This window comes from Panthera uncia, chromosome B4 (assembly GCF_023721935.1).
Source record: "Panthera uncia isolate 11264 chromosome B4, Puncia_PCG_1.0, whole genome shotgun sequence".
NCBI classification, from domain to species: Eukaryota; Metazoa; Chordata; class Mammalia; order Carnivora; family Felidae; genus Panthera; species Panthera uncia.
The window spans coordinates 24,814,622-24,839,016 of NC_064809.1; the positions used below are offsets into that span (position 1 = coordinate 24,814,622).

Below are 24,395 nucleotides of genomic sequence, written 5' to 3' on the forward strand. Positions count from 1 at the left end.
TTGGAAGCAACTTTAAATATTAAATGTTTTTTAAAGTCACAAAAAAGAAAGAAAGAAAGAAAGAAAGAAAGAAAGAAAGAAAGAAAGAGAAAAAGTACAAGAAATTCCATTTAGGCAAATGCAATTATAAATGCTGCTTCACCAGAGGCAGGGATTTCTCATGAAATGCTCACCATAGCTATTTTCTGGAGCCAAACTGGACCAGTTACTGCCTCCTCCATTTGGTCATTTAACCTCTATAAATTCTGATTTAAAATTTCTGTTGCATTCGTTCTGGCTTTTCTGCCTCCAAGGAGCCATAGCACACCATGCCTAGACTATTAGTGCGTACCCTTAGGTTTAATTTCTCTGCATTCCAACCCATCGGATCATGTCACAACCTAATTATGTCAATCCCCTAACTGCACCGACTCCCAGTGCTAAATAACTAGGGCCCAGTCTGTTAACTTGCCCTTCAAAGGACTTTTGTGCTCTGGCCTCAGTTTACCTTTCTAGCCATTCATCTTTCTCCTGCTCCATCTCCAAGGGCACACGCTTCCTCATTTCTTTTGTCTTGCTTGATGCCATCCCTGTACCTAAAAGGCTGACTTTCTAAATTTTATCTATCTTTCATTACCCAGTTAACTTTTCCACAAAGCCTCCATGATTTCCATCAAATAAAATGGCGTTTCTCCCCATCAGAACTCTCCTAGATGTCCCCAGGACATCTCCAAGATGTCCTGGCACCTGTACATCTTCTCTTTTAAACACATATTTGGATTATGTTTTCTGTCCTTCTTTAGGTTGTAAACTCTGAAACTTATAATTCCATATCATGTCTAATACATAGTAGATGCCAAATAAATGTCAAATAAATGAGTTAGAACTTTAAAAATATATCAGTTATGATTCCAGTGAGTAGTTCTGACAAAGGACTTGAAAATCTGAGCTGTATATTCTCTACACAGTAGTATGTGAGTACAAAATAAATGTTGATAAGGACAGAAAATAGGGATGACTTGATAAACTAAGAAATATCATAAAGTATTATGAAACATCTTAAATATGGCAGGCTTAGGGGTTGGCTGTTATTCCCCAGGTAATAATAGAAGTTATTTAAAAACTTTTATCAGGAAAGTAGCATGGCCACATTTGTGTTGTAGAGAGATAACTCTCCTGGTACTGTACAGAACATGGACTATACAGAAAAGAAATGGAAGGGTTCTGCGATGCTTCAGGCCAGAGAGGATGAGGACTGAATACAGCAGGATGGAGGGGTAGGGTGGCCAGAATGAATTCAAGGGACGTTTGGGGGTTAAATCATTCAACAAATGGCCCAAGGATAACTAGTTATCCAAATAGAAGAAAATGAAAATGGTAATCTCATATCATACATAAACATCATGTCCAGGTAGATTAATGATTTAATTTTAAAAAATGTTTAATTGGAGAGCCTGGGTGGCTCAGCCAGTTGAGCGTCCAACTTTGGCTCAGATCATTATCTTTTGTGAGTTCGAGCCCCGCCCCACTTTGGGTTCTGTGCTGACAGCTTAGAGCCTGGAGCTTGCTTTGGATCCTGTGTCTCCCTCTCACTTTCTGCCCCTCCCCCACTCATACTCTGTCTCTGTCTCTCTCTCAAAAATACATTTTTTAAAATGCTAGTTTGTTTTTGAGAGAGACAGACAGAGAGTGCAAGCAGGGGAGGGGCAGAGAGAGAGCGAGACACAGAATCTGAAACAGGCTCCAGGCTCTGAGCTGTCAGCAAAGAGCCCGATGTGGGGCTTGAACTTGTGAACTGTGAGATCATGACCTGAGCTGAAACCAAGAGTCGGATGCTCAACTGACTGAGCCACCCAGGTGCCCATGGATTAATGATTTAAATAATAAAGAAAAAAATGTAAAAGATTTAGAAGGTTGTGGATGAGAAAACTCTGAACAAATTGAGGTATTGAAGGATGTTTGGCTTCTCAGGTCCTTGACCTCCTTGTTGTCCATGATCTTCACCACATTTCAGCCCCCTGTGTCCAGGGTCACCCATCTTTAACCTCTCCCTTCTACTGATTCCTTCCAATCATCATTTAAACCATGTCCCCATATTTTAACCTCCCTATTACCCTGCCCCCCCCACCACACTGACTCCTTTTTTTCTCTTCATTGCCAGATTTCTTTAAAGAGTTGTCTGGATTCATTGTCTCTAGTCTATTCAGTCTACTCCAGGTTGGCCTCTGCCTCAGCTCCCCACTGAAACAGCCCTCTCAAGGTCATCGAAAACTTTCATCTTGCAAAGAATAGACATTTTTGACTCCTCTTATTCAGCTCCTTAATAGTGTTTGATATAACTGACCATCTTCTCCTCTTTAAAATGGTCTATGCTATTGGCTTCTTATATCATACTGTCCTTGTATCCATTTGTCCTCACCTTCTTGCTCTTCAGTGATGGCTCTTTCTCCCCTTCCCCTCCATAAGTTGTTAGAGTTCCTTAGAACAAATTCCTCTTTTATCTTGTTTTCTCTCCCTTGAAGGTTTCTCTTTCACTATCTGCCTTCAAATATCATTTATCTGGAGCCATCTTCTCAACTTATGCCTCCACCTCAGAATCTTCTTCTGGAGAGCGCACTTCCTATCATCTTCTTAGACATCTCCACTAGGCAGTCTCACAACTATCTCAAACTTAATATATAGATGAAGTTTCTAATTTTTTTTTCTGTGTAAACCCAGGTTCCCCCACCTCCCCAGTATTCTCCTGTGTCAGTGAAGATATCACCACCTAGTTTCTCAAACCAGAAATTTCCTCACCTTACACTCATTCCTACCTCATCTTCCCTGCACTCCATCCTACAATTATTGTATCTTTGTGATTCAACTGCCTACACTTATTCCAAAGTCATTCGCTTCTGTTGCCATTGTTACCACCCCTGTAAAGCCTAGAGCAGGTTCCCACTGTCCTTGCACACTCTCTTGCCTGGCCTGCAATCAATCAATGCAACACTGCATCCAGAGTAATGTCCTAAATTGTAAAGTTCACCAACAAGGGGCAAAATTCTAGAGAAACAAAGGGAATAAGACATGATCGAATCTTCTGAGATTTAAGAGAAAGAAATATTCTCTTCTGAGTAAGGGAAACAGGGCCATCTGGGGGAGTTCCTGCCTTGGGAGTTTTGCATTGTTCAAGTAATTAAATAAGGAGGCCATTAGATGAGGTGGCTCTAATGTTTTGGTGGCCTGCATAAGCAAACCAAAACCTAAACCAGAGTCAACACACTTGAGTCTAAGAAAATGAAACCTGAAGCCAATCAATCACAAATAGCCAACTAGGCTCTCCCAAACAAGGCAACTGCTTATGCTATAGCCAGTCAAATAATTTCCTTGCTTTACTTCTGTATCTTTTTAAAAAAATTTTAATGTTTATTTATTCTTGAGAGAGAGACAGACAGAGACAGAGTGTGAGTGGGAGAGGGTCAGAGAGAGAGGGAGACAGGATCTGAAGCAGGCTCCAGGCTCTGAGCTGTCAGCACAGAGCCTGACGCAGGGCTCGAACTCACAAACTGTGAGATCATGACCTGAGCCGAAGTCAGATGCTTAACCGACTGAGCCACCCAGGCGCCCCTACTTCTGTATCTTCTTTATTGAAAACCTTCCCTTAGCTCCTGGCAGTGGAGTTCTCCTAACCACTTTTAGTTTTATGCTGCCTGGTTTGAATCATGCCTCAGTTTATGTTTTAACAGCATTACTGAGTGTTTTTCTCCAGCATTACTCAATAACTGAGGTGTAAGTTGGAGGAAATAGGTTGTGGGACTGCAATTCATTTGAATAGTTATATAATCCAAGCTGGGTTGGGAGGGAAGTACAAACAGAAGGCTACTGATGTCTGGAAGAATTAGGAAGGGAGACCTCTGTGAAGTAAGAAAACAGTGTTAGTGCTGTTTGAGCTCATTGAAGCTCAGGAAGAAGTTGAAAAATAGGACATTAGAGTATGAGAATGGATTATCTGGAGTTTAAGATTCTATAGATAAAGTTGACTTGATTATTAAAAAGGATCAATAATCCAGGTCCAGGATGTGACCATGGGAACACAGGTCAATATAGGATTATTAGGCAATTGTATATGTGCATACATGTGTGCATACACACACACACACACACACACACACACACACACCTATGAACACATTTACTTAACTTATATTCTTATTCTCTTTCTCTCTCTGCATAAAGAGGAACTGGTGGAAAAATAATGAGAAGGAAGAACACAGTAGCCAGCTCTCCTCGGTTACTGGCTTAGATGTCTCGGTATTGTAACTCACACTTAAATCCCTTTCCTAGCTTGCAACTTTTAACTCTTGGGTCTACAATGCCATATTTTTATCAATTTATCTATTTGCTTATGCCTCATCTTACTATCATATGAAAGCTGTTAAAGCAGATATACCTATATGAAGCTTAGACTATTTCCTCTAAATGTGTACTTAACACAATTTCATCCATCACTTTTTTTTCATACTCACACATTTTAGCTGTCTACCTTCATTGCTGGAACGCTTCACCACTCTTGAGTATTGAGTACTAGCTATAAATGTGGAGATTTTGCTCCTGTGCATCATTACTAAATCAATAAACAAGAGTCGTCCCAGTCCTGACCCCAAGGAAGCCTGGATATCGATACTTCTCTATTCTCAGATGGAACAATTTTTCTTTCAATTCTGCTTTCCAAACTTTAAATTGGTTCTTTAATCAAAACAAAACATTCCAATGATTTTTTTGGTAAATTATATAATCTCTTGAGGATTTTGAAAAGTTATTAATAATTTCCCTTTACATAACATATTTTCTCTCTCCTTCTCCCAAGTAGATGATTCAAAAGAATTCATGAGTCCCTTCATCGATTCCATTGTTTTACAAATATAGTATTAAATTCTCCCAATAGCCTAATCACTTTAATAAACAATTTTTATTACCAAATTAATTTTTTATTACAGCCATATTATTATAATGAAGAATGTCAGTTACATGTAGGCTTTTCTGGGCCCTGGAAGAGGGAGGCCTGATGCTACATTAAAAGCTTAATTTCTGGGGCTCGGTCAGTTAAGCATCCGACTCTTGATCTTGGTTGGCTCAAGTCATGATCTCACAGTTTGTGGGATCAAGCCCCGCTTTAGGCTCTGTGCTGACAGCGTGAAGCCTGCTTGGGATTCTCTCCCTCCCTTTGTCTCTGCCCCTCCTCCACTTGTGCATATTCTCTCTCTCAAAATATATAAATATGCTTAAAAAGCTTGAGGTCCACAAGAAAACGGGATGTACAGATAATCTCGTGTCCAATTCCCCTATATAAGTTGTTTAAGAAGTTGGAGGAACACAGATTGCCAGCTCTAACAAGCCCACCTAATGCCTATCCCACAAGGCCAGCCAGCCTTGCTTTTGCTCTGGTCCTTGGTCTCTCATCCAGTAGATTCTGTTGTGGCTGTTTTTCAAATCTGGGAAGAGGTGAAATAGAGTTCTAGCTGTGAACCCAGACTATCTGAGCAGGGAACTAGACACTTTCTAGAAAAGGCAAACAGTAGTCAAGGGTTTTGAGGTCAGAGCTCCTTGGCTTTGTATCCTGACTCTTCCATTTCACTTAACTGGATAGGTTACCGAACCTCTAAACCCTATGTTCCCATAAGTTTAATGGGATCATCTGCCTCTGAGGCTTATTGTGAAGATAATAGAGACCTTTAAACAATGTTTGAGCACCTCTATTCACAGCTTCTTCCTGTCTTTACATCCTTTGATCTTCTTCCGTACCCCTCTTCCTGTTTTGTCTAACTGTTCTCCCTGAGCCGTGTATGGATCCAAGTGTGCAGTGCATGAGAGGAAAAGCTGGAGGACTCAGGCAGAGAGAATTCACACCAGAAAGGGCAGAGGATTCCTTGTGGGAGAGAAAGAAACAACATGTGGGGAAGGAAGGGAGGAAGGTGGAGAGAGGGAAAAGCTTATAGGGGGGTTATTTTAGGAGCAACTTTAGGGTGAAACAGATGTACTGAGAATAAAAAAAGATAAGAGGATTTTAAATAAGTTTAAAAGTGCACGATTGTGATGTTTTCAAGAAAGAGTGAAACTAGGATTACAATTACTTTCAACTGCTACTTGGTTGCCAGGCTTTTGTGTTGACTGCATTTCCATGTCGGGACTGGACCATGAGGCCACTTGGCTTCATACAGGTTATGCATTTGAATCACACAAACCCATGCTCGGTACAAAGTAAGAGCTCCATAAGTGGTATTCATTATCATGGTGATTATTTTGCCAGTTCTGAAGTCTGGTTCTGGCTTCTGTTCCCTGGAGTCCAGCCCTGGGTAGTTGGGGAGGAATGAGGAAGCAGGAATTTTGGCCCTAAGGTCAGTCTAGCCCTGTCAGCACCTGCTGCAGTCCCCACCTCATCTCTGGTTGACCCCACTGGGCACACCAATGGCCCAGGCTTCACTTGGCATCAGCTGTTGCCACCGCACCTTGCAAGGCTCTCTTGGAAAGCAGCCCCTTGGGCTGATGCCTGCCAAGACCCAACCTGCCTTCTGCCTGTACTCCCTAATATCTTCTTGCTGCTCTGTGGCTCCCCCCTCCTCTGGCGTTCCAAGTCAGCTGCATTTATTCCTAAACCCTGGATGCCAGTTATATAATTTCATATTATATAAACTAATGAACTGTGAGTGTGAAATGGACTAGTCATAACGTTTGGCAGGCTGCTGGCATCTCGGTGTTTCAGAGAGCCTGCAGTGTGTTGGCTGTGCCAGGAATCAGCTAGATAAAGGTTGCAGAGGGGAGGATCTGCTGTGCATTCGCTTGCTTTACGTTAGGACGCAACGTTCAGTCAACACAGGACCCTTTATAGGACTTGACTCTGTAAATGACTTTTTCTAGGACCTGTGTAACTTCTAGCCCCGAATGCATTAAGAGGGCTGCTGCTCTTTGGGGAATTAATTTAGCCCAAGTTTCTTGCATTAACCGTGAGGTTTCATTCCATATCACATATGGTACTTAGTACATGTTTAGTCTAAAAGCTCGACCAGTGGAACCCAGCAGTCCAGTATTTTGAAGGCCTACAGTAGAGGCAAGGGTGACATTTAAAAAAATAAAAGGAGAAAAGGATGGCTTAGCACAGTACATGTGGTAGGCAGTGAGGTTGCTTCCTTAAATGTACCTGGAGTGACTCACTGGCATTGGGCCCGGAGGTTACCTAACATTCATACAACGTGAAATGATTTTATTAGCTACCAAGCTTACTGTGTGCCAGGCACTGTGATTTATTCTTCACTAGTTCATTTATCCTGCTCTGCCCATTTTCCTTAGCCAGGAACATTCTCAATCAAGGGTACAGTGTTGGAAGTGTAGAATTTTCTGTGTGCTCAGGGTATGAATGGCTTGACATTTGAGAGCACTCACTTCTAGGACTCTCTTGGTGATGCTGCTCTCTGAATTTATTGTTTTTCCTCTATTTTTGCTTATTGTTGTCAATGAATGTTACTCATTGCTGTGCTAATACACCTGTTGGTTGTGTGGCTAATGCTGCTTTACAAACTGAGTAAGGATGTGTTACTTTCCCAGACCACCATCTGAAAAACATGTACTATATACGTGTCTTGGTTTTGAATTGGACTCAGGAATATATGCTTTTATTTTTCCGAAGAGCTGCATAAGCAAGCTAGGGCACTCAGAGGAATGCTTTAAAATGACTATAAACATGGGGCACCTGGGTGGCTCAGTTGGTTAAGCGGCCAACTTCAGCTCAGGTCATGATCCTCCAGTTCACCAGTTTGAGCCCCGAGTGGGGCTCTGTGCTGAGCTGGAGCCTGCTTCAGATTCTGGGTCTCCCTCTCTCTCTGCTCCTCCCCTGCTCACACTCTGTCTCTCCCTCTCTCTCAAAAATAAATAAACATTAAAAAAGTTAAGTATAAGTAGGGGCGCTTGGGTGGCTCAGTCAGTTAAGTGTCTGACTTTGGCTCAGGTCATGATGTCACGGTCTGTGAGTTCGAGTCCCGCGTCGGGCTCTGTGCTGACAGCTCAGAGCCTGGAGCCTGCTTCAGGTCTGTGTCTCCCCCTCTTTCTCTGCCCCTCCCCTGCTTGTGCGCTCTCTCTTTCTCTCTCAAAAGTAAACATTAAACAAAATAAACATAAACATCTGCATAACAGAGATGTGGAGCAAACTTCTGTACTGGATGGGCAGCTAATACAAAGTAAAGAGCAACGGATATTTTCCAACCACTAAAACACGGGGCAAGGTGAGGCTGGTTTGGAATACTTTGTGATAATAACTAAAAGGGGTACTTTTTTTTTTTTTTTTTTAGGAAAGTGAGATGCAAATTGGGTACAAGTGACTATGGAAGCAGTGTACTTTTTTTGGTACATATTTTTTTGCTCTGTAGACATTTTCCAGCTATAAAAACATTTTTGATATTATAAGGGGGAAAAACACCTCAGGTTTACCTTTTTGAAGTGTTTGTTCCTTTCAAAAACTTTCCTCTTTTTAATCTTTCCCTCCCCCAAACACACCCAAGGACTTTAAATTTATTGGAAGTTTCATATGTACACTGAAGGAACACTAGCCCCCCTTGCTTTCACACTTAATTGCATAGAGCACTTTAAAGCATCATTCAAACACATTACTTTTTACAACATTGGCGTGAACGCGGACAAGGGGAGGGCACAAAGCGTGGTTTGTGGATTGGGCTAACACGAATAACTTCCTCCAGTGGCAAAGGCTTTGATCTCAAGGAGCGTGCCCTCAGCATGCAGCTGTGACCTATGATTCACATCCCCTGGAAGGTGAGACAAAGGTAGCATGGGAATCGGTGTCTGCATTCAATTTTTACTTGCATATCTAACAGCTCATGATTTTATATAATATTTCAGTCGTATGAAAAAATATGTACCAATTTGAGTGATAACAGATTTTCTTGTGGTTTGACTCCACATTGTTTGGGTGAACACAGACTGGAAATAGGAGTTTTAATTAGAGCCGGATGAGCTCTGAAATACCTGCATGCACACCAAGCTAAGTGGGTTTTCCAGGAAGATCTGGAGTTCCCAGAGCTCATTTGAACCGTGAACCCATTTGCTGTTTTCCAGTTCACAAGGCAATGCGGTGTGGCTGTAGCACTAACGCCCAGCCCAGTAACAAGAAATGCATTTGCACCGTGTCTGCCCTGCACAGCGGCTTCCAGGCTGTCCAGGTTGGCTGCCGCTCCTCCGCGGTTTCTCTCACATCCCGACTTTGAGCCTTGGTAATTTATTTCATATGACGGCTCACCAGAGCCGGGGGCCTCAAAACACATTCTGCATTTGCTGGTTGGGGCAAAACCTTTGATTCTGTTCAGTCAGTGAAGTGAGCCAAGGGGCTTGCCTTACAGCGGTGTCTGTCTGCCTCCCGGTGACAAGAGCGTGTGCCTTATTTACGGGATCTGAGGTTCACGTCTGCAAAGCTTGAAAGTGGGGTCTACTTGTTTGATCTGATGCCTCTTCCGTGCTCATGTTCGTTTGCACTTGAGTAGGTTTGCTCTCTGGTTCTTCTTCCACGTTGCTTTTCCATGAGCCTTCCAGTAGAGAGCTTTTGTGCCCAGGCACACGCACGCGCAACTGGAGTGCTGGGTCTAGAGTTCTGGGAAGTAGAAATGGGGTATATAGTAGATCGCCAACAACCTTCTAAAGAATGCTAGAAATTGTAGAAATGGACAATTACTGGCTGCATCAGGAGACGGTGAGACCCCACACTCTTTGTCAGAGGAAAAGGAAGTGGCAAGTCTTCACCTGACCTGGGGGGAAGTTCATATCATTTGGAATGGCTTCAAGCTGCTCTTCAAATTTTATTCCTATCAAATATGAAGAATACCTGTGCATATGGGAGTTTCCTGGCAAGAATGCTAAAGAAATGATAGGCTAAAAATGGATTAAAAGATATAAGTGGACAAGGTCGTTTAGCATTGCATTCTGCTACTGGGTGGCTCAAAGTGACAAAGATAATTCTCTGGAAGTTTATTATTATCTGTAATACCTCCATAAAGAAGGCAAAGTTACATCTTTAAGGATCTCAGAATAAGGCCTGGCTCACAGTAATTGCTCTCTAGTTGTTAGCCATTATTACTCCAATAGAAAACATACTTCAGGCATGTCCACTTGTCCTGATGCTAGTAACAAGTGACATGTGACAAAACGTATCCAGCACTGTGTTGGTTGGCATGACTAATCCTCTCAAGAAGAAGTCAGGCTGTTGCTACCCAGTGCAGGCTGAAAGTCACGTGGGTGGGCACCTCTGTAAGGAATGACAAGAGGCCCTCAGGGGGAAGGTCAGCAGGGCAGAGTCTCTGAGTTCCTATCAAGTTCTGCTTCTGTGATAGGTTCTAAGAGTCCCTTCTGGAGAATTGGGTGAGCCCTGAGAGATATGGTTCCCAGCAGGTGGGCCCCTGGCAGGTTATAATATGCATTTGTTACTGTGGGTCCCAGAGAAACAGAGTAGATGGAATAGACCACTCTGTATTTGCTGCCTTTGGTTTCACTATGGTTTTCATCTGGTTTTTAGTAGTAGGTCAGAGAACACTTCTGTGGGGTAAAATGACCTAAGAAATAGATAAAGCAGTCAGGAACTTTATCAATATGTGGTTAAGACAAAATCAAATATGAGTTAGAAAATAAGTTGGGCTCATCAACATTCTTTTTGAAGATTTCATGATATTGGCATAGTCTCCTCCAGCAGCTTCTTGAATAATGTGCAGATGTAAACTTTTGTTTTAATTTAAAAATTTTTTTTAAAATTTATTTTTGAGAGAGAAAGAGAGCATGAGCAGGGGAGGGGCAGAGAGAGAGGGAGACACAGAATCTGAAGCAGGCTCCAGGCTTTGAGCTGTCAGCATAGAGCCCAATGCGGGGTTGAAACTCATGAACTGCAAGATCATGACCTGAGCTGAAGTTGGCCACTTAACTGACTGAGCCACCCAGGCACCCCAGAGGAGGTAAACTTCTTAAGGCTCACGTGTCTTCTCTCATACTTGATTAAGAGTTTGCCTGAATAGAAAATTCTAGGTTAGAAGTAATTATTGAAGAGCTGAAAGAGTTTTGAAGGCATTGCTCCATTTTCTGCTTGCTTCCAGTATTACTGGTGAGAAACCCAAAGTGTTCATTTTTTTTAAAGCATTAACATTTTACTTATTTATTTATTTATTTATTTACTTTTAAATGTTCATTTTTTTTTGAGAGAGAAAGACAGAGCATGAGTGGGGGAGGAGAAGAGGGAGAGGGAGACATAGAATCTGAAGCAGGCTCCAGGCTCTGAGCTGTCAGCACAGAGCCTGACTCAGGGCTCAAACCTACAGATCGTGAGATCATGACCTGAGACAAAGTTGGCCACTTAACCAACTGAACCACCCAAACCCCCTAATGTTTGTTTATTTTTGAGAGAGAGAGAGAGAGACAGACAGACAGACAGACAGACACTCGGGATGAGTGGGAGAGGGGCAGAGAGAGAGGGAGACACAGAATCTGAAGCAGGCTCCAGGGTCTGAACTGTCAGCACAGAGCCTGATGTGGGGCTCAAACCCATGAGCAGTGAGATCATGACCTGAGCCGAAGGCTTAACCGACTGAGCCACCCAGGTGCCCCTAAAGTGTTCTTGATGTTTGGTTTCTCTTACTTGTTCTTCTCTTCCTCTCCTCTTTTGAAGATTACAGAATCCTTTATTGTTATTACACTTAATGTTCTAGAATTTTACAATGCTATATCTTGTAATAGGTCTGCTTTTATCCATTGTATACAGGGCACTTGATGTGCCGTTTTAATCCGGCAATTCATGCACTTCAATTCTGGGAAATTCTCTTGAATTATTTCATTTCGCTTCCTCCTCTTCATTTTCTCAGTTATCCCTTTATGGAACTAATATTCTGAAGTTAGATATTTTACACTGGCTCTCTAATTTTTATCTTTCCTTTTTCCTCTTTTCATCTCTTTATCTTTTTGCTCCACTTTTTGAGAGATTTCTTTATCTTCCAATTCTTCTATCGAATTTGTGCTCCCTGAATGTTCTATTTTTAGAGTCCTGTTCTAGTTTCATGGATGCAATACTTTTTAATTTAATTTAATTTAATTTAATTTAATTTAATTTAATTTAATTTAATTTTAGAGAGAGAGCATGCACACCAGCTGGGAAGAGGCAGAGGAAGGAAGAGAGAAGGAGCTTGATGCAGAGCTCGATCCCATGACTCTAGGATCATGACCTGAGCTGAAATCAAGAGTCAGATGCTCAACCAACTGAGCCACCCAGGCACCCCAGATGCAATACTTCTATATCACTCTGAGGATGTTCACTTTTTTCCCTTCTCTCTTCTATACTCTGTTTCTTCCAAGGACTGATTTGTTTGTTTCTATTTTTGTTTCAGTCTGTCTTCTACGTTCAAGATATCCTTCAGATGTGAGTTGCTTGTTGGATGAATAGAAAGCTTGGGCTCATAGGTGGGGCTTGTTGACTTTGTTTTACTGCAGGGTAACCTGGGTGGTCTCAGGGTCACTCAGAGTTGTGCTCTCCATGAAGACACCAGACTGAAGGGGCCTAAAATACAGCTCTCACTTGCTCACCAATTCATGAACACTAGTCAGGGACTACATCTTCCTGAAGGGATGCCTTTTTCTTCCTACAAAGGTGTGATCTTTTTAAGTCTTTTTAACATGGTCAAAGCTATATCTGCCCAGAGGGATCAACTTTTTCTAATTCACACACAAAAGCTTTGCACAGGCCAGTAGAGGCCCTGGAAAGGCTGGCTGGGGTTCTCCCCAAGTCAATATCTTGAAATCTTTTGTGTTGAGCTGGTCAAATTCTCCAAGGAAGAACTTTTCAAACTCCAACCCACAGAGGAAGGGACTGGTCTGTAGGGATTTGGGACTGAATAGGGCACACAGTCCATTTAGCTTTCAGTGTTCATTATGGTCACTTTATCTACATCTTCGGTAGAATATCTTTGCCTTATAGTGGCTGCTGTCCTCCAATCTGAGACCCTAGTTTATCTTTTCTAGACAGCTCCTGAAGTGGGGAAGTGGCCCTAGGTTTTCCTCAGTCTTTCTTATTGTGGCCTCAACCTGGAACCCTACCAACCAGTTCCAGAGGCACTTAGTGCTACCAGTTCCTAATATTTTGAGGCTTCCACATTGTAAACTGGGTCTGTTATCAGTTTCTCCTACTGTTGACTTGGCATTCTGATTCCTGAGGTCTGTTAGCCAGTTGTCACTCTTCCTCTGAATTTCAATTTACAAAATTTTGTTATTCTCTCCTCTCCAATTCTCCCTGTTCTTCTTGGTCTTGTTTTTTTCTTTGTTTTTTTTTTTTTTTTAAGTTCCTTTAATGTAACATTGGATTTGAGAAGCAAATAAAATTAGATTCAGGAGTTTAATTTGCTACTTTACTTGGAACAAGCTATAGGTTTTCTCCAGACTCCAGGAAAAATGTCCTGGATATCTACTCTGGATACAATGCCTGAATTTAACTTGGGTTATCTCCCATTGGGAAGAAACTGAAAGTCTCTATGTGGTTGTCTATGTTCTATTGTTAGATCAGTTTTATGAAAAATGTTTAGAAATATTTTTTGGAGGGAAGTTGTATATATATATAAATGAAATGTATGTATGTATATATGAGTCTCCAGCTCAGGCCATTCAACTGCCTGCTTGACATATGCACTTGGATATAAGACATGCGTACTCAGTTTCATATGAGCAAAGCTCAACTCCTGATCCTTCCTTCCAACACCTGCTTCCCCATGGCCTCCTCACCTCAGTTCATGTCAACTCCTCTCTCCCGTTGCCTGGGCCAAAAGTCTTGGGAGTATCCCTGACTTCTCTCTTTCTCTCACTGCCTTTATCTTCAAAATGTACCCAGAATCTGACCTCTTCTCATTACCTCCACTGCCGTGATCTGAATCCATTTGTTTGGATTTCTTTCTCAACTCCTGCTTGAATTTAAGGACTAGGCCAAGTTTTTGATATGCAAGTAGACCTGGAGCTGGCTTTGAAAGGTATAAGCTAGAGAAAACTAAATCACTCAGATTGGCAATTTGGGAGAATCTTTCTTTCTTTTTAAGAAGAAAAGGCAGAGAAGAGAAGAGACAGTAAAGTGATCCACTGGGAGAATGAAAGCCTAGTTGAGAAATGGCCATGGGGATTTTGAGGAGTTGCCAAATGTAATACTTGACTTGGAACTTATTGGCATTGCTGCAATGTATATTGCCTTCCATCACTACAAATCTTTGATTTTCTAATTTACTGTTTTGCTTTGCATACAATGGCCTTATAAGAATGTTCTTGTTTTGTTTGTTGTTTTCATGAAGATAGAAATTAGTGGGGAGGACAAGATAAAAGGGTAAAGTTTCAAGTCTATACCAGCTCTTTGTAATATAGGAACAAAATGCTTACAGAAGTGAAACAATCCATAACCTGAATCAAATTATCAGAAGCTGGGTGATATATAGAATTCCCTCTAAATTAGATGTTGTCTGGGGCACGGAAAGCAGAGGGAAGTTTGAGCCAGTATTTCCTACATGATCATGGGAATGGCAGCCTTAGCTAATATTTGAGCTACTGAATATGCTTTTGTTTTGTGTGTGTGTGTGTGTGTGTGTGTGTGTGGTAACGAATAAAACTATGACTTAAAATGATATCTCAAAAAACAAAAACCAAAAAACAGTTTGACCCAAACAATAATGTTGCCTATAGCCTCCGAACTTGACTTTCTCAGCTCCATTTTATCTATCGATCTATCTATCTATCCATCCATCTATCTATCTATCTATCTATCTATCACCTACCTAATCTTCCTCCCTCCCTCCCTTCCTTCCTTGAGAGAGACAAAGACCGTGCAAGTGGGGAAGGGGCAGAGAGAGAGGAAAAGAGAGAGAATATCAAGAAGTCTCCACACTGTCAGTGCAGAGGCCAATGTGGGGCTCGAAATCACGAAGCTGTGAGATCATGATCTGAGCTGAAACCAAGAGTCGGACACTTAACTGACTGACCTACCCAGGCATCCTTCTCGGTTCCATTATCTTTCCCCTGCCCCAAATCAACCAGTCAGCTATTCACTTGGTCCCACCTGGGCCTTACTAATACCAGCAACTGTTCCATCTCTGCCTCTAATTGCGCTCTGCCAGAAGCTCTAGGTTCTGGAAGACATGGAATGGGATCGAGAACACCGGAGGCACTTGTGTCTTCACAGTCTCCTTGCTTTCGTCTACCTTCTGTGATCCACCGTGTCAGCTGCTTTTCTGTCACTAGTTTAGTTCTTTTCTCTACTATTCTCCTATTATACCAATATTAAAAATTGAAATCTAGATCTCAAGGAGGCTTCTGGATGGTACACACACATTCATGATCTCTTATCTCATCTGGCTCTCAATTCTGGCAATCTGTGTAGGTATCTTTCTCATCAGCTTTCTCCACAGCAGCTATTTAAAACTTTCTCTGCTCTCCTCAAATTACCTAACCTACCACTTCAGTTCCCTTGCTCTCAGCATGTGCCTTTGCCTCCTACTTGATGGGGAAAATAGAAATCACAAAAAGGGAAATTGCCCAGCTCCCTGCCATCTCACGCACAGATTCCCACTGCAAGTGCCCCCATCCTTTTCCCCCTTGCCATCTGTCATAGACAAGAGGTGCCTCTCCTCCAGACAAAACTCATCTCTGTGCCCTCAAGCTCTGTGTTCCCCCACCTCTCCACTCCTCTAGAAGCTTACTCCTCCATTATCCCCATCATCTGATAGCTTCACCGTCTCCCCTCCCTTCCTGCTCTTGCCAGTTAGCACATAAGCACACTCTCGTGTCTGCTGTCTCAGCACACAAAACGAACAAATGAAAGAAAGAAAACCACCAAAACTTCCTTTACATCCCCTTTCAGCTATCATTCTTCCTCTCTTTTCTTCTCAAACTTTTCAGAGCGGCTTCACTTGTTGCCTTCGTTTCCTCATGTCTTTTCCAAGGTTACTAGGAATTGCTTTGCTATGAATCTAGTAGACCCTTTTTGTTCTTGTCTTTTTGCACTTTTCAGTTGGTCCCACTGGTCATGTCCTTGTGCTTAAAATAATCTCTCCTCTGGACTTCTTTAAAATAGCACTTTCCTGATTTGTTTGGATTTTTTTCTCTTTAACACTCTAATTGCTTTATTTCATAGAATCCTCTTTCTTTGCCCATCATGGCATGACTCAGGATATCAGATCAAACCTCTAATTTTTCCTTTTCTCTGTACACCCTCCAAGAGAATTGTCACCCACTCTCATTATTTCATGGACCATGGCTCTCAAATCTGTGTCATTAAGGCTTCATATACCTTTCAAGTGTGTGTGTGTACTTAAATATCATATATATAGATGACATCACATATATATCACATTTCTGTATCTTCCAAGATGTTCATAGCCAATATTTCCTCAATGAGCTCTCATTTTTCTCCACAAGCAGATTCCTTCTATCATCCTTGAATCCAGTTGTTCTACTTAGACATTGAGGCATCTTCTCTCTACCTCTTTCCTCACATTCAAAAAGTCACCATGTCCTATTGTTTTTACTTCCCAAATATCTCTTCCCATTTCTCTCTGTCTCCAGTGCTTACAACCTTGGTTGAAGCCACCATTATCTCTTTCTGAACTGCTATCTAATTCACTACCCATCCTTGTTCCATCCATTCTCAAACCAGAGTAACTTCTGAAATGCAAATGGGACCACCTGACTCCCTGCTCAAAACATGTCAATGACTCCCCAGTGCCCTAGCCCTATAATTCTAGTTCCTCCAAAACATTCAGAGGTCATCCTCATCAGGGTCTGCTAAATATTTTTCTCTTTTGTTCATCTTCAGCTTCTAATTTGTTTTCAGTGAACATACATTACTTAATATTATTTTAAAAGTCATAACAAGTGGATTAGCCAGAAAGAAGTGAGGCCTGCAAAAGAAATGAAGAGCTAACAAAGAGGAAGAGAGAAGGAGAACCAGTAGACCCTGGATCATGGGAACTAAGGAAGGATGGCACTTTAAGAAAATGGTAGGGTAAATATTATAATGAGCCTTGGGGAGATTAATTAATTTGAGGACTGAAAAGAATGCCTTGGGTTATTGATAGAGCAGTCTGTGAATTTTTGAAGGTAAAAGTCAGTGGCAGTTGGCTGAAGACTCAGGGGCAGTTGGAGAAATGAGGATCTCCAGAGAATATTACTCCTATGATATGGTGGATTCCACAGTGAATATGATCAGTTGATGGGGAATGAGAAAATGAGTAAGTAGGCAGGGAGACTTTAATATTGAATATGCAGTAACTGGAATAGCCAAAGTCAGAATTTCCAGCTACTGGAGATAAAAGATCATGAGTACAGTGGGTGGGAATTGCCAAGAGAAGAAATCCTCAAAAACCAGAGAGATGCATAGACTGAATGTAGCTACAGATAAGTCTGTAGGTGTAGGACAGGAAGTCAAGGTATTTTCTGCCTGTTACATTAATTTTCATCTTAATTTTGAAGGCAAGTTCATGTGAGTAACAATACAGACCCAGGTTTATAATTGATAATTTCACATCAAAGTATTTTAAAACAATAAGTGATATACACTATTTATAAGGACAATTTATCCTAATTACATAAAGAAATCTTCATTAGAAAGATTTTGTTTTGGTTTACAAGTTCGCTCTAGGAAATGCTAAGAATTTATAAAATCTGATGTCAAACTGTAAAATTAAATCTTGTCATGCTAAGAAAATATTTTAAATTGCTTAAAATAAAAATAAGGCCAAGAATTATCTCAATATGGATATATTAAAATGGATAATAAAATTTCCACAATCTTCTTCAATATTAGAACAAGTCTGACTTCTTAATGTTGTCTTGTTTGCATTCATATTTATCTCCAAAAATTGGCACATGATTAGAAGGAATTCAAAACCAAAGACATGCTAATATTTAAAACACCTTACCAGATATAGGATTTATCCCCCATGGGAGCAAAAATGCAAAGATATCCGGAAAAGATGAAGGCAAAGAATTGAAAAGGAAAAAAAAAAAACAAAAACAGAAACAAAAAAAAACCCCAAACCCCCAAACAAACCCTTGAGTGAAATCACTTTCCCAATTTTATTTTGATTTCTTTTCAGCTTTCAAGAGCAGCTTAATATGGAAAAAATAAAGCACAGGGCTGGAGAGAAGAGCCACAATTTTTCTTCTTCAATGTCAAAGAAATAGCTTTCCCTGCTCCTACTAAATTGGAACCAAGCTCATAAGGATGAAAATAAATGACTAATTTCTTGGGAAATAACCTTAAATGAAAGATTCTTTTGGCTCAATGGTTGCTTTTCTTAAACTCCAGTTGACTTAACCTCATTCTCAAGGCCTCTTCTGCCCTTCCTTTCAAAGCACCCTACTGGTATCCAGTGTGCCTTAAAAGTCTATCTCGTTACTTGCTATCCATTTGGGAAATGTTTTCCTTTTCTGATACAATTTGTGGGAAGGAGTAAGTCAAATGTGAATATGCTAAATTTTTTTTTAAAAAAACTTATTTCTAATGTTTAAGATTTTAAAAAATGGAACCTAAAAAAATATTACCAGAAAATTTTACCAAGTAATGTTTCCACCAACTCTGACAAAACCCCTGATACTCTAAAATTTTTAAATATATACCTACATATTAATTGTAGTCTTCTCTTTTTGGCTAAAATTCTATAAAATGATACTTCTTAGTGTCATCTATGCAAGAACTTCAAATTTCAGTGAAAGGAACTGAATTAATGTTATAAAAGAATGATCCTTCTTCCTCTTCTGGCAAAGACCATGTTCATTTCAGAGCCCAATCTTGCATGATTTTTGCCAGGGTAGCTGTTTAGAACTGCAGAGCTGGCCCTAAGCACAGTAGCTAAGACAGCAATTATAAAAAAAAAAACAGAAACAAAAACAAAAAAAAAAAACAAACATTTTTTTTCCAGCAGTGGAAATCTTTTCTTCCCCCTTCCCCCAAACAAAACCTTAACTATCTCATGAAATTCACATATACATAAATATACATATGTAAGATAAAATAGAATATTTGAAGAGAAAAGTAGGGTGTGGGTTCCTAGAACTCTGCCTGTTCCTTCTTGTTCTTTACATAAACTCTCAAGGTGTCTTCTCTGATTCTGTGATACACACAAAAAACTTCATCTTCATAACAGGAGGAAGGCCAATCTTTGGTCTCCATGCCTCTCTATTTCTTAGAATTTCTCTCTCACTACAACACGCCTCCCCTTGCCGCTCACTCCTCAACTAGTGATGTAAGCCTGCTCATGGCTCGTTCACTCCACACAGATCTGCTCCTCCACACTTACTCTTCCAACAGCTGCCCCAAACCACTCCTTGTACCACAATCCTAAAAACGAATCCCCTCCAATCCAATGGTCTCAGCTACACATTTGGGAGAAAACAGTTTGCACACATTGCTATGGAGTTTTACATGAGTGATAGCCTTGCTTATTACTCTTCCCAGATTTAAAAATTTATGTTACAAATTTTAGCGAAGAGAGTTTTTAAGCCAAATATTTAGTTTATGAAATTTCAAATTATATACCAAAGTGATACATTTTAGGCAGCACAAATAAAACAGTTCTATTTAGGAAGGTCTTATGGGCCCTCCTAAAATGGTACGTGTAGAACATGGTTTGTATGTTATACCAGCCTGTCTCAGTATCCTCCTAAGAGAGATGGAATGGGGACCCCAAGCCAGTTCCAGGACCAACACAGAGATCCTGATAAAACATTTTCGTGAGGTCATTGCTTCAATCTGACTTTAAGATATGATATGATATGATATGATGTGATATGGATATGATATGGATAAGATAAGCAGGTGGCAGGTCTTTGTTTTGTCAATCAGGAAAAGGTGTTGCTGATCACCTGTGAGGTGATATGAAAGGCACTATAAGGAAGACACAGTCCAGTCCTCTAGGAGTGTACTGGGTGAGGAGCAAGGTATGTGGCAGCTGGTGGCCCAGAACAGCCTTCTCTCTGTGTCATGGTGGAGGGCCCAGGAGACAGAGATGGGTGACTGCCCAGCTTTCTGGATGTTATGGGCCCAGTGATTCAGGGAATAGATGGTAGGGAAGATCTCTCCCTTTACAAAGCAAAGCTTAGGCTGGACATAAGCTGAAGCTCAGGCAGCCTTTTCTCAACTCATCCTCACCCAGGCTGCATGCGAAATGACTTTCCCCACCTATTCCACCATTACAGATCCAGGAGAGGCAGGGAGGATGGATATCTCGTGAGAAGAAAGGGGATAAAAATAACAATAGCTAACATTTCAGCAATTAGTGCTTACCATGTATCAGGTACTATTCAAAGTGCCTTATGTATGTCAATTCATTTAATGCTGTCAACAAATCCAAAGTTAAAGATTATCATTATTATTCTAGTTTCACTGATGAGAAAACTAAAGCATAGAGAGATTAGGTCACTTGCCCAAAGTTACAATGTTGGGGAAAGCTAGGATTTGAACACAAGCTCCAGATCCCATGCTCTTACCCATCATTGACACTGCATCCCTTGCTGTAAGTGCCCATGGACAGGGGGCTGGTCTGGCCTGGTCCCTGGCCTCCTGGTGCGTCTAGTTCTCCCTGGTCCTTTGGCCATCATGCCCATATCCGATCCTGAAATCTGTAGTCACAATCAACTGCCTCCATCTGCAAAGGCTCCACTCAATGGGACCTCTTTGTTTCTGCAAATTCTCCCCGTGGGTCCCCTGGGAACATGTGGCTCCCTGTATGCTATATGCAATCTGTGGAGACCAGGACCTACCTGTGGCTGACCTTTTAGATGCCCATCTCTACCGATGGTGCACCAATGCTCCTGCATCATACTAGGTGTGCAGTCAAGCACACTCAGGCCTTCTCCTGAAGGCTGAACTCCTTACTTTCATCTGTGTATCCCCAGGAGCTAACTCAATCAACACCATTCTGAGCTTAAGATTGTCTGCATATTTCAGCTCCAGAACAAAACAAAGCTGAGATTTCAAAATTGCTCTTCTGATCCTTCTATTCATTTCAATTCATATTCCTTTTCAAAAGCACTTGAGATTTTTTTTTCTGGTACACATTAAAACTTAACAGTCACTCTTATGCCTGGGCACAATGACACTGGCTTAATATTCCTCCTGGCTAACTTGTGTTCACACACTGGATTTCATTGTGTATATTGTTTTTTTAAATTCTTCAGTAAGGTTATTCCTAGTACTGACCTTTGATGAATGCTGTTCAGGAATAGCTGGGCCCCTCTACTCTCTCTTGTTCTGGGGCCCTTGTCAGGTTCCCTAAGCAAAGCTTACTTCTTTTGAATTGTTTCGGTGCAGAACTTTGTCACAAACATCCTAGAAACTTACATGATGGCTGATTTCCTCCTTTGCAACAGTCGAGGAGCCCTAAGTACATTTCATAAATGACATGAAATACATGTAACCAGTAAATGGTTTTTTTTCTCCTTGAGCTTTATTTCTTAACACAAGGTTAAAGGACTTAATGTTGCACTTCAAGAGGGGACATTCACAATGTGAATCTTATTCTCTCTGTGGTCCTATGGCATGTTAAAGCTCTCCTGTGTTAAAACTAAACCTCTCTTTTTAGCCTCTCAATATATTTTGACATAAGCCATTACTAAGAAAATTATCCTAATGATCATTAACATTATAATCATAAGTAACAGAAATAATCTTAAACTTTTTTCAGTAAAGTCAAGGGTATATGAGAAAAGTATCAGTGTAAAATGGCTTTCCCAACTTGGCAGTGGTTGGTAAAATCTGTGATGAAATTTTTACCTTAATGAAACAGACCGGCTTTCTCTCTTGCCCAGCCATACTTTCTGAAGTTTTTCATGTACCACAAAATACATAATAAAGGATAGTTAAATTCACTCCGAACCCCAGCTACATGACCATGACATATTTGGAGGTGACTCTGAGGTGCATTCCCAAATATGGTGCAATGCTTTCTAAATTTACAGTCTGATTTCCTGCTGCCAGTTATGACTGCCAAATGCTTCTGACAGTGCGGCCAGTTTGTGGTGTCCCTAAAAATCATCAGCAATTTGAAAACATTAGCGCCTGGCCATAGTCATACTTTGCAGTGATTGCCTATATTTATCACCTTACTTTTCCAGGGTACAAACTGAAAACAATCACAGAGGAAAATTAAACTTCTCTAGCAGCAGGGAAAATACAGAGTTGAAAATCAAATGCTCCCAACCCCTTTCTGTATTGATCAAAAATAAAAATAAACAATGTAAGCACTGGGGCTTATGTGGCTACAGAGAAGAAAAATATTGTAAATATATATTCCCTCCTCAAATATTTCTTATTTTGTCTTCACATTTGCAGAGTGTTTTCAAAGGAGGATATTATGGTTATGTGGCAATATTAAAAATGAGAAGTTCATCACTTCACTCAACAAATATTCACTATGTTCTGCTCCGTGGCACGAACTGGGCCTGGGACAGCAGAAGTGGAGGAGACTGGCCTGGCTTCAGCCTTCAGGAATCATATAGTCTGTGGAGACAAAGAGTGATGTCCGTACAACAGAAAGGAAGAGAAAGTTTAGGAGAGCACAGATGGAGGCAGAGGGGACATTCACATTTCCCAGAGGGACAAAAGTGAACCTGAAGGTCCAAAGGATGGATGCGAGCAATGCAAAGTGTGCTGTGGGGGTTTGGGAGAGCATTCCAGACACAGGAAGAACAGAAGGGCCACCCTCTAGGGACCAGCGGTCTGCACAGAGCACAGAGGTGCCAGCAGAGCAGGTGAGTAGCATCTGGCCCCTGCTCTGCCCTCCACGTGCACATCCTGGCACACAGCTGCCCCACACCCAACAGCATCCTCCTCTCCACACGGAAGTAGCAAATGCTTGCCAAGCCAACTCCTATGAGTATATTGAGTCCAGGATAAACTATTTTCACATAGAGACCCCCAAGCTTAGTGGTTTAAACAACTGGAAGCTTGTTTTCCCTTATGTGACACTGCAAATGGTCCAGGGCTGGGAGCGCGGCTCTGCCCTTTTCTCTGAGCCCAAAGCTCTCCAGTGGTCTCTGTCCTTCAGCCTTCAGGCACAGGGACGGGGATACACATGCATCTCTTCATGTAGGACAAGGAACACAAGCAGCATGCATCACTTCTCACTTCTCATGTGTGAAAACTTGGTCCCATGGTCACACCAAGATTCAGGGGGTGTGAGAAATGTATCCCGTGGCTGGACATCATGTGCTGTGCTAAAGCCGGCAGCAAACAGGGGAGGATGGATGTCAGCAGATATTTAGCAGTCCATGCCACAAGGGCAAGTGGGAAAGAAGGGCAAGATGATGGCAGAGAGGCCGGCAGGAGTCAAATCACATAAAGCCTTGTTCAGAGCAAAGGAAACGTAGCTGCAGCCCTTAAAAAAGGGCAGTGGCAGATTTATGAGGACAGTGTGTGCTCACAGAAAAGGCTTTGCAAAAAAAAGCCTTGACTAATCAGGGAAGACACAAGCCGAGGTTTCCCACTGATTCTCCCACCTAATTGTCACATGTCCTTGTTTCCCACAACCCAAATACGCCTTCAGGGGACACATGTCTGACTCATATGGTCTCCGAACAAATGGCCTGGGGGCTTCACATTAACAGATAGTTTTATGCAGATATAGACAGAAATCTGAAATATCCTGTGTTATTTAGCTTTATACTGTCAGTGACCCTAGGGTGTGCTCTGAGTTTATATACGGTCACACAGGTCCCAACAAAGCACACATCCTGAGGTGCAGAGGTGGCCCCACCAGCACACTCTTATCTGTGAATACAAGCGTGGCCTCTGCATTGTGGCCAAGCCACAGAGAGCCAAACCACATTCCTGCCTGCATCCTCTCTGAGGACTGTCAGATCCCACCGTGGATACCGGGCCATCCCCATGGCATTCAGGCCAGCACCCCAAATTCTGTCTACACTGGAACATCGAGGCTGAGGACTTGATAGCTGCTGTCTGAATTGGTTCAGTACACGGAAACTGGACTTGAATCTAGGAAGGAGCACTTTAGAGAGCCACTTATCTCACACCCTCAGCCTCGACCTGGCAGAATGCTACTCCTGTAAAGATAACGGTAGTGTGTGTGTGTGTATCTATCTGTCTGTCTGTCTGTCTATCTATCTATCGATCGATATGTGTGTATGTGTTCATTTTTGTTATTTCATCCTCTCTGTAACTATCTGAGGTACATATTATCATTCTTACACAACTGATGAAGACCTGGGTGACCTGGCACCTGCACCCACAGCCAGGATTTGAACCCAGTTCTGTCTGGCACCAAACTCATGCTCATTTCCCTGCACCCTGTGTTATTTAGTTAGTAGTTTTCTTCCTCAGATTTAATCCGTTTTAGAAATTGGATCAATGAACTAGTTTTGGGACA

At 41.5% G+C, this 24,395-nt stretch overlaps 1 protein-coding gene across 3 annotated transcripts in view; it reads right to left on the reverse strand.

Moving 5' to 3' along the window:
- ODAD2 (outer dynein arm docking complex subunit 2) overlaps positions 1 to 24,395 on the reverse strand; it is a 178,692-nt gene that overhangs the window by 1,303 nt on the left and 152,994 nt on the right. The window lies entirely within an intron of this gene.